The sequence below is a fragment of the Ostrea edulis genome, chromosome 10 (assembly GCF_947568905.1).
Source record: "Ostrea edulis chromosome 10, xbOstEdul1.1, whole genome shotgun sequence".
Classification (NCBI taxonomy): Eukaryota; Metazoa; Mollusca; class Bivalvia; order Ostreida; family Ostreidae; genus Ostrea; species Ostrea edulis.
In genome coordinates, this window is record NC_079173.1 from 45927542 (window position 1) to 45945676 (window position 18135).

Here is an 18135-nt window from a genome sequence, read left to right on the forward strand (position 1 = left end):
GAAAGATAAATCATATTCTGAGTATATAAGCTAAATTCTAAGGATCCAGGGAAGCAGGAATCCTGAAATACACAACTTATGTCCCAAATTTGCTTCATACGAATTTTGAATTAGAATGGTAGATATCAAATAATTAAAAATGTACAAACGCACGACAGATGACGCACGATAACAGACACAGATCTATGCAATAGGTCATCTAACAACAACTACAAACTAGTTCTAATTGCAACGGGGACCGTTACATATGTTCCCAAAACTTCCCCAAATAAAAAGGGATGTCATTGTAAACCTATAGCAAAAATAATTTTATCTTAGCCTTCAATTACACGTAATGCGTTTAATATGGTCATTTCAGTACCAAGAAATGAAAGAAAATAAGGAACGTGTATGAGTTTGCACTTTTGTTGATATCAGAGTAAAACCAATATGTTCCCAAACTTTGCTTGGGTAACATAACTAGAATTTTAATCAAATTTCAAAAGTAATACACATGAATAAATGTTTTATCTGTTTTCACTTTAACAGCGATACTTGATAAAACAACACCTACATTGATGTATTGGAAGGGTGGGTCTGGAGCAAAGAATGCTAAAGCTAAGAATCCTTACAAGAAGTCTGGACCAAATAGGAGGCTGACTCGTTTTCATGAGTTCCTCGTCACACGTTTACGACTACGCCTGGCTTCACCTACATTTGTTGATGCTGATAGCTTTGGTATTTCATGTACACAATTTTTTACAACATGGATTAATTACATGAATATTGTATTTTCACCACTTTTGAAAAGACTAAATTCCAAATGTTTGAAAAACTTTATGCCAAAATGTTTTAAATTAACTTTTCCCAAAACAGCCTGTATCATTGATTGTACTGAGTTTTTTATTGAAAGGTCATCTACACCAACAGCTCAAATAAGAACATTTAGTTTTTCTAAACAAAAATCGTATTTAATGCTTTCGTTGCTATAACTCCTTCTGTTGGTTTTATGTTTGTTTCAAATCTGTGGCAATACTTCTGACAGGTACATAACTGAACATAGTGGATTTTTAGATACATTAAAGTGTGGTGACGAAGTGATGGGAGATAGGAGTTTTTTATAGGAGACTTATTGATAAAGAGAAGAGTTGCATTGAATACACCACCATTTACCAAAAAGTGTTCATGGGGAAAGGGTAAACATCTTACTGAAAGTGATGTTTTGAAAAAAAAATATGCAAAACTTCGAATTCATGTTGAAAGGGCAATTGGCAGATGGAAGAACTATAAAATACTATCACACACTATTCCTTTAAAAATCAACCCTTTGTGTAATCAAATTCGGAGAGTGTGTGCATTCTTAAGTAATTGTCAACAACCTTTAGTGAAATAAGATGTATACGAATACATGTATAGATGAAACGACTTTGGCAGTAGTTGATTCATGTAACAACTGTACATGTATATATGTCTTATAGTCTTTATGCAATGAAATTCCACTTAGATTTGTTTTGTTTATTTTTTTAACATAAAGTCACTATCAGCCATAAAGCACAAGTATACAGGGAGTCTATAATGCATATAAGCAATGATTTTTGAATAGTTTGTTTTACACAAAGTTGTAAATCATATCAAACATAGAATAAACGTTCCTATGACCATATCATAGTTCTGTAAAACACCTACCAGTGGTTACTAGTCCATTATTACTTTGGGTTTAACAGAGCACTAATCACATACATCTGCTGCATTTTTGCACAATTTCTGAATACATTTCAGGATCAAATGTTATTATGTCAATGACAATACCCCTTCTTGTGAAAAACACAAAATCATGTCATAAAAATTAAGTATTGTATATGTCCATTTGGCCATGAATTTGAATATACCCTGGAGATATTTGTTTCAATCTTACATCATTGTTTTCATAAAGGATCATCTTTACATTCTTTTGAAGGTTCAACATTTTGATATTTAAAACTGCATTTGATTACTATAAGACCTACTCCACATTATTTTCATGTAACTTTACCATCTGGTGAAGCTCCCAGAAAAGGATAATGGTCACATTCATACATCCTGCATGTACCTGCTATTACATTTCTGTGTAAGTTCGTGCGTAAATCAATATACTGTTGCCTAGCTGCAGGTTCATATTTCTTCCCAAATACAATTGAAGGTATCATACACCCATCACCAGAGTTGCCACGTATGTCTTTTCAAAATGTAAATTTTGGGATTTTCAGTAAATTTGAAATGCATGACAGACGGAAAAAGTGATGCAGTAATTCTTCCACATCGATTCTCAAACCAAGCAGTGTTATCATATTGACCTTGTGTATTTCATTCTATTTCTACTGGAACATCTGATGTGTAATATTTCTTAAATGATCCAAGACAGACCTATTTGATGACATAGCCAGTATAACATTTTAAAGTGTAGGAACGTTCTATTTCATCTTCAGATGAGCTGTCATCACTTGGGGGATCTAAGACTTGTACTAATAAGGAATTAATAGATTTGAACAACTTGTATACATCTTTTTCAACATATCTGCTATTGATCTCACCAAAGGGAGAGTGATTTTTAATAGTGGGTGCTATTTTTTTCTCTGTGGTGGTGTTCCTCTACAGATCAGTGCAGTCTATTTCCATTGGCTCTGATGTTTTCTTGGGGTTGTCTCAGGTACACACAGTGTCGGTGCATGTTTCTGAATAACGATCTTTGTGTCCGTTGTCGAAACTTACCAAAGAAAACAACAAGGCTATGCAATGTTTACATGTTCCATTTCCACTGAGAAATAAAATGCATTTGATTCCTGTTATCATATGCTTGTACCATTGTAATGCAAAATTTTGTTGACTAACTGATTTTTTTATCAGTTGTAATTAATCTTGATAAAATACTTGAAATGTATTTTCATAGAATACAAGTATATGATTTTGAATAAATATACACTTATTATAAATCATGACAAGTACTTTATTATCATTTATTAGTAACTGAATTGGATGATCAAAATTTATGAAATGGAGATGAATGAAAAACCATACCCAATCCATGCCAGATGAATGTTGGTTGCACGGTTATGAATTTTGAAAATAGTTACCGGCAAGTTACTAGTACGGGGTTACGTAACCGATGATGTATGAATGTGAAGTCAACGAATAAAGGATAAAAAATACTTGTTTATAATATTAAAAAAGCCTTTTAGGTACTTTTCTCATTTGCAACACAAAATAAGGATCAAACAAAATCTGAAAATGTTGGTTATGTAAAGGAAAAACAAAAACACATTTTATACAATGATCATTAGTTCATCATAATTTATTCACATTTGACAGTTGAAAGAAATAATTGATTGATGAATATCTTAGTGATATATATCTTACACAACACGAGAACAACCTCCATTGATAATCTGCACATTGGTATTCAAAAGTACCCAAGTGGCATATAGGGCTTTTGTCTGTCTGGTTTCTGGTATACAGTTAGCCTTCACATAATAATTTGGTTTACAGGTGTCTGGTACCTCAGCTATGGCTGCATCCCTAATGTGGTTATCTAAGTGTAGCTTGTAACCAGTATCCTTCTTGTATGAAGTTAACCTAGAGGCTTCCCATCCACATTCATTTACAAGATACACCATAACATCACATGATTCAATTGGTGGTAGATGGTCAAGTTTTTAGACCGTTCAGCTATATCTTGTATTGGCAATATATCCTTTCCATTAACCATAACATATGCTGTCCTCATTCTACTTTGCAACTCATCTTGAAATTCAATAAACAAACATTTTGTTTTCTTAAGCCGTATAATCATAAGAGAACGCATTGAAGATACGGTAGAATACATTACAGGGAAATGTTTCACTCATCAATGTGGCGGTTTTCAGTGATACACCAAATTTGATGGCTTTTGTTTTCTTTACAAAGATCAGGTCCATCTTAAAAGGCAAATACTACGGGATATCAAAAACCTACATACAGAATGTATCCATCATGCTATTATCTAAATATATATTTCACTCACATTCCATCGTAGTTCTATCTATAATGTGCGAATAAACCGACACATATGAGACAATAAAGGGTAGAAACTTCAATGAGAACGTAAATTCTTTGAATGTATAACCTGATTCATCATTCAGGATCTCTAAATTCAATTCTTCTGCTAGTCCTAATAAGTGATCTTTTTTATGTGACTCCTCGATCCTGTAAAGGCAGCTTTAATTCTAGTACTTTCAAACTTTCGAAATTCATGTTGAAAACCGGATATTGATGTGCCTGCGTCGAGTACAACGTAAATGTTGGAATCATGCCGGAATACGGTAACTCGAAAATGAAATATTCGATTTCCCCGTGTCAAAATATGAAATATATCTGTGGTATCACATATAGTATTGTTCGAGGTGGGGAAATGTCGACAGTTACGTGTTTTTGGAAACTTACAGCCTAGCATTCAATGAGTTCTACATCTGTCACAGTGTGAAAACTTCGCTTCTATCGCTAAACTTTCAGCAAAGACGCAGATGTCTGTTTTCATGTTGTCTCACAATGTACTGGAACATCAAACAACATAACGGCAGCCAGTGTACTTTGTTGATTTCTGGAACATCAAACAGCATAACGACAGCCAGTATACTTTGTTGATTTCTGGAACACCAAACAGCATAACGACAGCCAGTGTACTTTGTTGATTTCTGGAACATCAAACAGCATAACGACAGCCAGTGTACTTTGTTGATTTCTGGAACATCAAACAGCATATCGACAGCCAGTGTACTTTGTTGATTTCTGGAACATCAAACAGCATAACGACAGCCAGTGTACTTTGTTGATTTCTGGAACATCAAACAACATAACGACAGCCAGTGTACTTTGTTGATTTGCGTTATAGTGCTGTGTGTTATTTGTTTTACGCAACTGCGAATTATGTATTACATGATAAATATACCATTAATTGTTCTGAGTCATCGCGACTCAACATTTTTTTATTTAATAAATAACTGTGCGCTGGTACAGTTACGCTCTGATGCACGACTGGCTGTGAATCTCATAACGGGGCGTTCTTTAATTTTTGTCATTATTCCTACATCAGATCTGAATTCACGAAGACGTCATGTATTTTATGTACGTGATATCAGCCCAACAGTGTGTTGAGAATACATGACTATGTCAGCCCAACAGTGTGTTGATAATACATGACTATGTCAGCCCATCAGTGTGTTGATAATACATGACTATGTCAGCCCAACAGTGTGTTGATAATACATGACTATGTCAGCCCAACAGTGTGTTGATAATACATGACTATGTCAGCCCAACAGTGTGTTGATAATACATGGCTATGTCAGCCCAACAGTGTGTTGATAATACATGGCTATGTCAGCCCAACAGTGTGTTGAGAATACATGGTTATGTCAGCCCAACAGTGTGTTAAGAATACATAACTATGTCAGCCCAACAGTGTGTTGATAATACATGACTATGTCAGCCCAACAGTGTGTTGATAATACATGGCTATGTCAGCCCAACAGTGTGTTGAGAATACATGGCTATGTCAGCCCAACAGTGTGTTGATAATACATGGCTATGTCAGCCCAACAGTGTGTTGATAATACATGGCTATGTCAGCCCAACAGTGTGTTGATAATACATGGCTATGTCAGCCCAACAGTGTGTTAAGAATACATGGCTATGTCAGCCCAACAGTGTGTTAAGAATACATGGCTATGTCAGCCCAACAGTGTGTTGATAATACATAGCTATGTCAGCCCAACAGTGTGTTAAAAATACATGGCTATGTCAGCTTGTTATAGGAATTTGTGCCCAAAACTTATTATGTCACCTTAATGACGAACTCTTTATTTAAATAAGCTACTGCATGTTTTGTTCAGTTGTGTTTGACGTGCTTTGTTTAATAACAATAAATCATGAGGTATGTAGTTTCCTTAATAGCCTGTCAGCGATTTGGTTTTATGTTATTGTTAGACCAACGACATGATATCTTAAACGAGAATGTGTGAGGTTGAGAATGTGTTTTGTATGTAGCTGCGTTAGAAGGAATGTTTTTGGTGGATAGCAGTGCTATAGTGTGAATGTGTTTTATGTGTAGCTGTGTTATAGTGTGGATGTGTTTTGTGTGTAACTGTGTTGTAGTGTGAATGTGTTTTGTGTGTAACTGTGTTGTAGTGTGGCTGTGTTTTGTGTGTAGCTGTGTTGTAGTGTGGATGTGTTTTGTGTGTAGCTGTGTTATAGTGTGGATGTGTTTTGTCTGTAACTGTGTTATAGTGTGGATGTGTTTTGTGTGTAGCTGTGTTGTAGCGTGAATGTGTTTTGTGTGTAGCTGTGTCAGCATGTGTTCGTGTTTACCATAGACTGGTGTTCGTTACACCTCGTGTGTAGCTGTGTCAGCATGTGTTTATCATAGACTGGTGTTCGTTACACTTCGTGTGTAGCTGTGTCAGCATGTGTTTATCATAGACTGGTGTTCGTTACACCTCGTGTGTAGCTGTGTCAGCATGTGTTTATCATAAACTGATGTTCGTTACACCTCGTGTGTAGCTGTGTCAGCATGTGTGTGTGTTTATCATAGACTGGTGTTCGTTACACCTCGTGTGTAGCTGTGTCAGCATGTGTTGTGTTTATCATAGACTGGTGTTCGTTACACCTCGTGTGTAGCTGTGTCAGCATGTGTTTATCATAGACTGGTGTTCGTTACACCTCGTGTGTAGCTGTGTCAGCATGTGTTGTGTTTATCATAGATTGATGTTCGTTACACCTCGTTTGTAGCTGTGTCAGCATGTGTTTGTGTTTAGCATAGACTGGTGTTCGTTAAACCAACGACTTGTGGTCTGTAGCTGCACTTACACGAGTTCATGTTGGTTATCACTTCATGTTATTGTACGACCGACGACGCTCTGTGTACATTCTGTGTTTACGTATATGCCTCAGCGTTGGTTATAATTTCATGTTTGTTAGATCAACAACATGTTATGTGTACTTGGAGTTGCAGTTCATGATGGCTATGATTCAATGCTATTTCAGTTTTGTTTGCATTTGCGTCAACGTGACTTAAAGTTGGTTATCAAATCACGTTATTGCTAGTCTGATGACGTTTATAATGTATGCTGTTACGAGGACCTGACTGTGTGTTGATGATAAATATTATAATGTTATTGTTAGACCCACGACATGTTGTTAGTTTGTAGAAACTTTAGCTTGACTTCGTCGGGTTATCAGTTGTTCTCTAACGTAAATAACGAGAAACATGAAATGTGAAATATTGTTCACGTACTTCCACACTCATGTGAAGTCATAGGATTTTGCAAAGTCAATGACTTAATGACAGGAACATACATTTTGTTGGAATCTGTTTCAATAGTTATTGCAAAATATCTGGTTAGCCATAAAATATTTCAAAAGTCTTTGTTATATTTGAATAGTTAATGATATGTTTCAAACTATTGAACCCAAAGACAATAACTCTGTTTTGATTAAATTATTTATCAAGTGCATTATGTGATATATTTCCTTTGTTTTTGACAAACATTTTACCAAGGTGATACGGAATCACTATCTCTGTTTTTTCATGAAATTACATAAAATTTTAATTCCGAGTGATTTTGAATAGCTCAGCTGTAATGTGGCAGACTTCAGTTTTTCATGGGGTATACATAATCTGGAAGCTATAAATTTGAAATTATTAAGGAAAGGTATGGATTTTCCCCCATAAATAACTATAACAGATGTACCTCTACTAATATAAACAGAAAAAATGATATGTAAACCATGCTATAAGGAAAATGCGTCCACATTTGTTTCTTTTTTAACATTCTGGAGAATAATGCTAATTCATTAATTTTGCACATATTATTCTAAAACTTGACGAGCATATTGAAAATGACATGTGTTTTAGTTATTGACATGTTTCCCGATAAATAAATGCAATTTAAAAAAATATTTTGTTGTTTTTATATTAAAATAGCAACAAATAACTGTGTCCAATGAATTTCATAAAAACCTACATCGGGGTACATGGCTTTAGTGGTGTATGTAATGAAAATTGATATGGAAATCCTTAACTGTTTTCCCTTTTATCGTTACTCTGAATGTTAATTTATTGATTCCAAAAAAAAAAAGCTACCTAAACCCCAAAAATCCAGGACTATGGACCCACCTTAAGTCATAGAATAACGCTATGTTGATTTAAAGTACGTGAATGGATGACGCAACGATGTTGTGTTATCTTGTGTAAATAATGAAAAAATAAAAGTGTGAGACGTTGTTAGTTATAAGAGTAACGCAATGCTTACTGATCTCTAGTGTGTGATGCTTTCTCTGCGTGAGTGTGTGATATAGTAACGCGACTGTGTTGTGTTTGCTTACGTAAATAAAGTGTCCTAAACATATCTTAAGATGTTACTTCGTGCTAAGATAGATTCGTAAATATGTCCACTGAAGTGTGAGGTATTGTTAAGTCGTAGAATAACGCGATCTTTACTTGACTGAGTGTATGTGCTAGTAACTTCACCATGTTGAGTTCCCTGATGTAAATCTTGAAAACCCGAGCTTTGAGGTGTTCTGTCGTATAATAAGGCAGTGTTTATGTTGTAATAGAAAGTTTTATGTAATAGAGCCAAGGACTGTTGTAATAGAAAGCTTTGTTTTACGTGATGAAACTAAGGACTGTTGTAATATAAAGTTTTATGTGATGAAACTAAGGACTGTTGTAATATAAACTTTTATGTGATGAAACTAAGGACTGTTGTAATATAAACTTTTGTTTTATGTGATGAAACTAAGGACTATTGTAATATAAAGTTTTGTTTTATGTGATGAAACTAAGGACTGTTGTAATATAAAGTTTCATGTGATGAAACTAAGGACTGTTGTAATATAAAGTTTAATGCGATGAAACTAATGACTGTTGTAATAGAAAGTTTTGTAGAACATACCACTATCAACTACATATTTATAGAATTCTATGGTTACGTTTAAAAACAGGGTTGGTAGTGGAAGTATGTTTACCAAAAATAAAAATTTTGGACTTACAATACAGGTCACGAGTATTCCCCGACGCATGGTGGAAAAGACACGGTGTAAAATGGTCTATATTACATCGTGGGCACGGTGTGGCACGGTGTATGTGTATTTCAAATACACAAGAAGTTCGCCTTATCAATAGTAGTGACAGAATGTCCAACGACTACACATGCACACCTACAATACAGGTCACGAGTATTCCCAGTCGCACGGTGGAAAAGACACGGTGTAAAATGGTCCATATTACGCCGTGGACACGGTGTGGCACGGTGTATGTGTATTTCAAAGAATGTAGGACAGAAAGTCACAGGACAAAAAGTCATAGACAAAAAGTCACGGACAAAATTACCATGGACAAAAAGTCACAATAACAAATTTTGTGAAAGTAGGACAAACTGCCACAAAAAGTCACAGTTTTATAAGAACACAAGATAAAAAGTCACAATTAAAATTTTTATGAAAGTAGAACAAAATATCACAGGAGAAAAAGTCACAGTTGATAGGAAAATAAAAATATTGATTTTTCATATAAATTTGAAAACATATATGTTCTTTTTGTAAAGTTTAAGAAAATATTTATGCAAAATTTATAATTTCTATGAGATTTTGATAATGATTACAAAATTGTTATTGCTTTTATCATATTTATTGTAAAATATTATTTTGATTTTTAAAGAGAGAAAGTTTTTCTTGAGATAAAATAAAAATAAGCTTTATGATCATTTGGTTTAGTACACTACATAGTTATGCTTGTCAAAACAAAATCTGATGGTAGAATTATTGTTGGCTTCCTTTCACTCCAGATTATTTTCAAAATAAGAAGTTAGTGAACTGTCATATAATAATTGCTATATAAACAAGTTTATGATTTTTCCTTTCTTATTATCTAATAATGAACTGAAAGTGCTAAATGTGGCAAAATAAAACACTAATAAGAATTATGACATGTATTCCCTTCTATCCCCCATTCACTGTAGGAAATGCTGGTGTCTGAACAGAAGCTTTAGTGAGCATTTGGGTACCACCTGTTATTGTTAACTTAAAGGTATAGATGGGGTCTCATTTGCTAAGTAATTTCTGTGACTTTTCCTGCCGATTTTGTGACGTGTCCAGCGACGTTTTGTCCTGTGACTTTTTATCCTATGTGATCCAAAGTGATCATTGTGACTTTTTGTCCTGTGACTTTTTGTCCTACGGATTTTGTGACTTTTTGTCCTGTAAATGTTTGTCCTGTGACTTTTTGTCCTGTGACTTTCTGTCCGTATAACATTTCAAATACACAATAAGTTCGCCTTATCTAAGGAGTTAGTCCCTAATATCCCCCGTGTCACACCGTGTCTGTATAGGATCTTAGGGAAATGATATTGAAACCTCGATTTTATGTTAGACGATGGAAATGAACCTATTAGCGGGATTTTAAAATCTTAACTTTTTGATTAAGTAATAGCGGTAAGTTAATATTGTTCATAGACTTTCCCCGTGTGTAATTGTTTTTGAAACTGTCAGTAAATGATGCAGTCAGCTTCAAAGCTTCATCACATTTTTCATCTTGATTACCAGAATGATTTTTTTTTTATTTCTCAAAAAATCATATTATGAATGAATTTTGACTATACATGTAACGTGTTCAACTTTGTATACAGATAAAGAAGTCAATCATCGGAAACGTGCTTAGTTCTACACAGAAGAGTTGTAAAATCTGTATATTACATGTATAGATAATACAGTGATAATACAGAAGTAAAATCTGATTTACAAGTTTAGATGAATATCAATCAGTCAAATATTATGGGGAATTAAATTGAATTGGACTACTTAAAACTTGATTGTAATACACGAGGTCCGCGTGCTTCAATGATTGAAATTCGGTCACGGCCTCACGGGAAGCTGAGTTCATGCCTATACAATATGCATGGAGATGGAGATAAGTTGCAAAATTACTGTACATGCACATTCATTGTTACTCGTTGCTAACTCATCAGTTTTATAGATTAACAATTGACAACACAACTAACTATGCGTCATTAAGGGTATATAGGATACCCCTGTAGGATTTTGTAACACTATTTGTAAGAGTTTGAGGTATTCAATAATTGCCGATGTGATCTCTCTCTCTCTCTCTCTCTCTCTCTCTCTCTCTCTCTCTCTCTCTCTCTCGCGATGTTTTAGATTCAGTAGTGCCTTCATTACATCATGCATCTAAATAAAAAAAAAAATGATTCAATATAAAAATTAAATTAGTGTTGATGATCGATAGCAAATATAAAACAAATGTAATGCAAATCACCAAGGTAAGTTTTGTTATAAAAAAGAATCATGTTTTGGTGTTTTTTTTTGTCATTGACCGATGTTTTCATCCTTCCATATTGATTGCAGAAACGAGGGGTCCCTCCCACTATTGTTGACAACGATATTAAAAATGTATTTGGTCCCCCACCAATTTTGATCACGTACAATGCATGCAATATTTATGCTGAAAGCCACGAATCTAATTCATGTAGCGACCAATCCACTTCACAAATCATCAGGGGATGAGGCTGCTTGAGTTAATTCTCCCCCGCCCCACCCACCACATGTACGAGATTTAGGGTTTTGAAGTTCTGACAAAGGCACAATGTTATGTTGCTATTGTTTTCTTTTTGAATGTTGGACAAGTCAACATGCAGCTCGTCCCCTTTCATATTAATGTAAGTAATGTTAGTACGAGGCTCTGAAATTTGGCAGCTTCGTCATTCAGCGAACAAAAAATGTTTACCAGGACTGTTTATTTTAGTTAATAATTTGTTATACACAAGTAAGTGAATGGGATCCGGCAGCAGGCATAGTCTATTTTAGCCCTCTCTCAACATGAAGGTCACAATTAATTTAATACATATAGATACATAATTTAAACAAAACACACAAGTCTGTATGGATGATTCATTGATCTATGTATAAGTTGTATATTATATGTATAGATAATACAGTGATCTATGTATAAGTTGTATATTACATGTATAGATGATACAGTGATCTATGTATAAGTTGTATATTACATGTATAGATGATACAGTGATCTATGTATCAGTTGTATATTACATGTATAGATAATACAGTGATCTATGTATAAGTTGTATATTATATGTATAGATAATACAGTGATCTATGTATAAGTTGTATATTACATGTATGGATGATTCATTGATATATGTATAAGTTGTATATTGCATGTATAGATAATACAGTGATCTATGTATAAGTTGTATATTACATGTATGGATGATTCATTGATCTATGTATAAGTTGTATATTACATGTATAGATAATACAGTGATCTATGTATAAGTTGTATATTACATGTATAGATAATACAGTGATCTATGTATAAGTTGTATATTACATGTATAGATGATACAGTGATCTATGTATAAGTTGTATATTACATGTATAGATGATTCATTGATCTATGTATAAGTTGTATATTACATGTACAGATGATACAGTGATTTATGTATAAGTTGTATATTACATGTGTCGATGATACAGTGATCTATGTATAAGTTGTATATTACATGTATGGATAATACAGTGATCTATGTATAAGTTGTATATTACATGTATAGATGATTCAGTGAGCTATGTATAAGTTGTATATTACATGTATAGATGATTCATTGATCTATGTATAAGTTGTATATTACATGTATAGATAAAACAGTGATCTATGTATACGTTGTATATTACATGCATAGATAATACAGTGATCTATGTATAAGTTGTATATTACATGTATAGATAAAACAGTGATCTATGTATAAGTTGTATATTACATGTATATATGATACAGTGATCTATGTATAAGTTGTATATTACATGTATAGATGATACAGTGATCTATGTATAAGTTGTATATTACATGCATAGCTGATACAGTGATATATGCATAAGTTGTATATTACATGTATAGATGATACAGTGATCTATGTATAAGTTGTATATTACATGTATAGATGATACAGTGATCTATGTATAAGTTGTATATTACATGTATAGATGATACAGTGATCTATGTATAAGTTGTATATTACATGTATAGATAATACAGTGATCTATGTATAAGTTGTATATTACATGTATAGATAATACAGTGATCTATGTATAAGTTGTATATTACATGTATAGATGATACAGTGATCTATGTATAAGTTGTATATTACGTGTATAGATAATACAGTGATCTATGTATAAGTTGTATATTACATGTAGAGATAATACAGTGATCTATGTATAAGTTGTATATTACATGTATAGATGATACAGTGATCTATGTATAAGTTGTATATTACATGTATAGATGATACAGTGATCTATGTATAAGTTGTATATTACATGTATAGATAAAACAGTGATCTATGTATAAGTTGTATATTACATGTATAGATGATACAGTGATCTATGTATAAGTTGTATATTACATGTATATATTATACAGTGATATATGTATAAGTTGTATATTACATGTATGGATAATACAGTGATCTATGTATAAGTTGTATATTACATGTATAGATGATACAGTGATCTATGTATAAGTTGTATATTACATGTATAGATGATACAGTGATCTATGTATAAGTTGTATATGCAGATTCGAAGGTTTTTTTTCGCCAGGATAGAACTAGTGGGGGTCGCGTGTATTTGCTGTTTGACTTCTAACATATTGGGTCAGCGTTTATCTGTCGTTTGATTTCTAACATATTGGGTCAGCGTTTATCTGTTGTTTGACTTCTAACATATTGTGTCAGCGTGTATTTGTTGTTTGACTTCTAACATATTGGGTCACCGTGTATTTGTTATTTGACTTCTAACATATTGGGTCAGCTTTGTAGCAGATTTGGTCGGGTCGCTTGAATTTGTTGTTTGACTTCTAACATATTGAGTCAGCGTGTATTTGTTATTTGACTTCTAACATATTGGGTCAGCGTGTATTTGTTATTTGACTTCTAACATATTGGGTCAGCGTGGTAGCAGATCTCGATCAAGTCTATCGTGAACCGACTCGATGTCATGCTTTCAGCAATAAGTCAAACAATTCTGTTAATTTCAGTTACACGGATTAGCTAAGTATTGTGACAAAGACCCTCGGAATTTGCATGGAATATACAAGTTATACACATATCCTAAATATACCACCATAAATTACGCTGTGCTTTCATTCTAAAAAAAACCCAGAAACCTCATAGCGTTCCTGGTTCTATAGAGTATTTGTGTCTTCTGCATCCATTGCTCCCCTGTGACAATTCCTGGATCCACCCATATATTGTGATTATTATCTACATATTTGTGTTTTAATAATCAATGTATTTAATATATATATTCAATCTTGAAGGATCGACACTAGGATCTCGTGGAACATTGCTTTATTTCTCGACTTGATTGGAAAAGACCGCTATCAACCCATGGAAAAACCCAAATGACACGAAATAAAAGCAAGACACCCGCTGCAAAACATGATATTTTCCAAAATTATTCTATACAGACAAAGTCTTTAGCAAAAACCGAAATGAAATTTCTGATAAATTTAAAACTGTATAGATCTGCAATGTTATGAAATCTAAATGTGGCGTTTAAATGGAATTGTAATAGGCACACTCACGCTTCAGTGAGTTCAGTCGATTACACGACACAGTTACACACCTGGTTGCGGATCAATGACCTACTAAAACTACCCAAGCAGCCGCCATTATCGTGAACTGGGGAATGCGGAAGAGTCATTGAAAAGTTTGTACAAGACATTGTTTACGTGTAACTGATCTACTGGATATCTCACAGGACGCTGAGTTGTCCTTTATTTAAAACAAAACATTCAATTAGTGGTACACGTGACTAAGGTGGAGCCATTCAACGATCTGCCTGCAAATGACTGTTCTTCAAAATGCCCCCTGACCCGCAAAAGTAAGTTACCTGGTAAATATAAATCATGGGGCGCTGTATGTTTTATTTTTTATATTCAAATACACTATAACTTATGTAACGTGTTTTTATTTATATAAAACAGCGTGAATACTACCGTAATGATTTAGTACGTTTTGACACCGTGACCAACAACATGCATGACGTCACCGTGTATACAGATACATAAGTACAGATTCATGTACCCCCGGCATGTACATAATTAGAATTTATTTAATGTAGATCAAATCAATGCATTTTAATCCAAATGTATAGATGACAGAAATCAAATGCTGAATGGTAAAACTGGATGAATATGGTTGTTCTACAACTATTAAATTTATATCAGGGGCGGATCCAGGATCCAGGAATTGCTGTTAGGGGGTGCAATTTTTTGAGACAGGGGGTCTGGGGATCAACGAGGCGAATTCCCTGAAAGCCCCTAGAGTTTAAAGATTTTATAGGACAAGAAATATGTCTCCTATGCACTCATGTTTACTATTCTCTATCATTTTTTGATAAGATGAAATTGATAAAATTGTTCAAATTTTAAGAATTTTTGGAAAATGTGTAAAAAAAAAAGTTCCCCTAATAAAAGTAATTCAATAGATAAACACATTTTGTCTTTTTATTTTTCCGAGAGTCACAGACACTTGTTTCTGTAAATAACTTACGACCTCTGAGGTCATACAGAAACAAGTGTCTGTGCTGAGAGTGAGTGAAATTATTTATTCTTCTATCGTTTACTATTTTTCTAAACAAGAAATTACGATTTACTTTAAATTTGAAAAAAAAAACGTCAGTGGGCGGCTGTGTTAAACTTCGCTTTCTTACACCTTTAATTTGCTTTATTGTGTCTTTTAAATCCGTGTGACATGTATTACGCCTTTTTTCGCGTTACCACGCCTTTCTTTTCGTTATAATACCTTTATTTTGCGTTGCTACGTCTAAGATTCGCGTTATTACACCTTTCTATCGCATTATTACACCTTTTAAAATATTTCCTTTTGTTTCAAATGACCCAAGTAGGTTTTAGTAAATACCGCTTCAAAGAGCAAGGTACGGCTTATGCACAGTCGGAAGAAAATCATCTTCACAATGCCAAAGTTTTGTGATTATGCACCCTCCCTATTTGTGTGGCGGGTACCTTGACATTCTGGGAATGGAGGAAAAGTAAAACTGATATGCGAGTTCTTATTAATGAATAAACACATTTTTTTTTCTGCGGAAATGGAGTTTTATTGACTTTATTATTATAATTGGCCGACCCATTATATAAGTTTGGAGAAGTCGCCTGCGTTTTTGCGGGACTGGTGTCTGTTACCATGAACATTAAATGTTCTAATAAAGAATTATACGGTGGTATATTTAGGACATGCAATTTTTTTTTACTTCTTATTTTGGGAAATATTATGTCGTTTGCACGAGATATTATCTCGTTCGCACGACATAATATCTCGTTTGCATGGCATAATATCTCGTTTACACGAGATAATTATCTCGTTCGCATGACTTATTTTCTCGTTCGCACGACTTATTATATCGTGCGAACGACATAATTTCCTTATTTTTAAAAAAACTTTTTGTTGTGTGTAGTCATTTTTAAATACCAATCAGGACTGTATATGTCTTTAATATGAAGCTCCTCTGTGTGATCATGAAAACTCAAATGATAATATAAAGGGTTTTGACTACAAACTTTCAACTTTCTATAATTGTGTTTTGAATTAAATATTTACATATGTTTTGCAGTAGGTGCAATATGCTTTCTGGATGACTGATACCCTTTTTTATGTTATCATGTATCATTGCTTTAAAGTCTTCAATACCCAATGGCTCTAACAAGATCTAGAAAGTCCTAACTCAGGGAATTTTACATTGTAAGGGGATAATTTCATACTCAAACAAGGTTAAGTTTAACCATGAGTGAGGTGTGCAAAAACCCAAGCGAGACTCATTTTAAATTAGTTACCAAGTTGTATATTCCTGTTGTGTTGGCTTCCAAAATACATGTAATGAAATACAGAAAATGTGTTGTTTTGTGTGAAATAATCTGACAAGAACTTATGTGTCTGGGATGTATCTCACTTGTAACTCAACAAATGATAGTCAAATTTTGGTTATGTAAAATAGAAACATTTTCAAGTTAGTTAAGCATTGTAAACACTAAAAATGAAAAAAATACAATTTTAAAAAAATCAGCTCAAATCGTTGACACGCCCCTTTAATGACACCCCTCCCCCCCACTTAATTCGTTCATCGCCGGATTGGATTAACATGTCTCTAAATTTCACCAGCCCTCACGGTGTAATTCTCTCGTGCTTTTAAAGAAAGGAATTCTTTGGAACACCTTTTCTGAAAATATCTAGTTGTTACACTTCCCCCAACATTCCCGGCCCATAAATTTGGTGCCTACACAACTACAGGAAATTAAGTTTTACTTGGGGCTATATACTGTTAATACAGGATATATTTCCAAAAGAACCATCGAGTTAGTCATGTTCTAAGGTGTAGCGTAGGGCTACAATTAAGAATCACAGTTTTAAATGCGAATATAAAGGGAAAATCTGTAAAAGTATTATCCTCGAAAACAATAGTGCAATGGCTAGTCATATTGATTTTCAAGCATCCCATGGTAGTGAACATGTTGGTCAGTTCAACCCCCCCCCCTCATCAGAAGTAGAAATATCTTTTAAAATAGTCATTCCAAAACAGAATTCAGTTAAGTTTGTTCAAGTTAGGGGCCCTTGTGGTAGGGTGGGTCCAAAAAAGGAAATCAAAGCTTTACATTGGAATATGCAGAAAATTTATTTAAACAGTATTTTCAGGAATAGCAGATTCAAACTAAATCATATCCTAATGCAAATGTTACCAAGTTGTGTGAACTCAATGTGTCATGTCTTTTTTACCAAAGTGTGTGTGTGTGTGGGTGGGGGGGGGGGGGCATTGTTTTTTTTTCTCTCTGGATGTCTGTCTCTCCACATTTCTAACTTTGTTCATAACTTCTGAATGGTGAATGATAAGGCCCTCTTATTCCATATGTGCATTCTTTGTGATAAAACCCTTTTATAGCAAATTTATTTTTGACCCTGACTGAAAATATTGGTGTCCCTTTAAGAAAACCTAACATGTTTAATATTTCCTGACCCTTTCAAGATAGAACTTGCATGTTTT

The 18135-nt window shown here is 33.8% G+C and overlaps 1 protein-coding gene across 3 annotated transcripts in view; it reads left to right on the forward strand.

Moving 5' to 3' along the window:
* LOC125666234 (uncharacterized) overlaps positions 1 to 18135 on the forward strand; it is a 249059-nt gene that overhangs the window by 46566 nt on the left and 184358 nt on the right. The window lies entirely within an intron of this gene.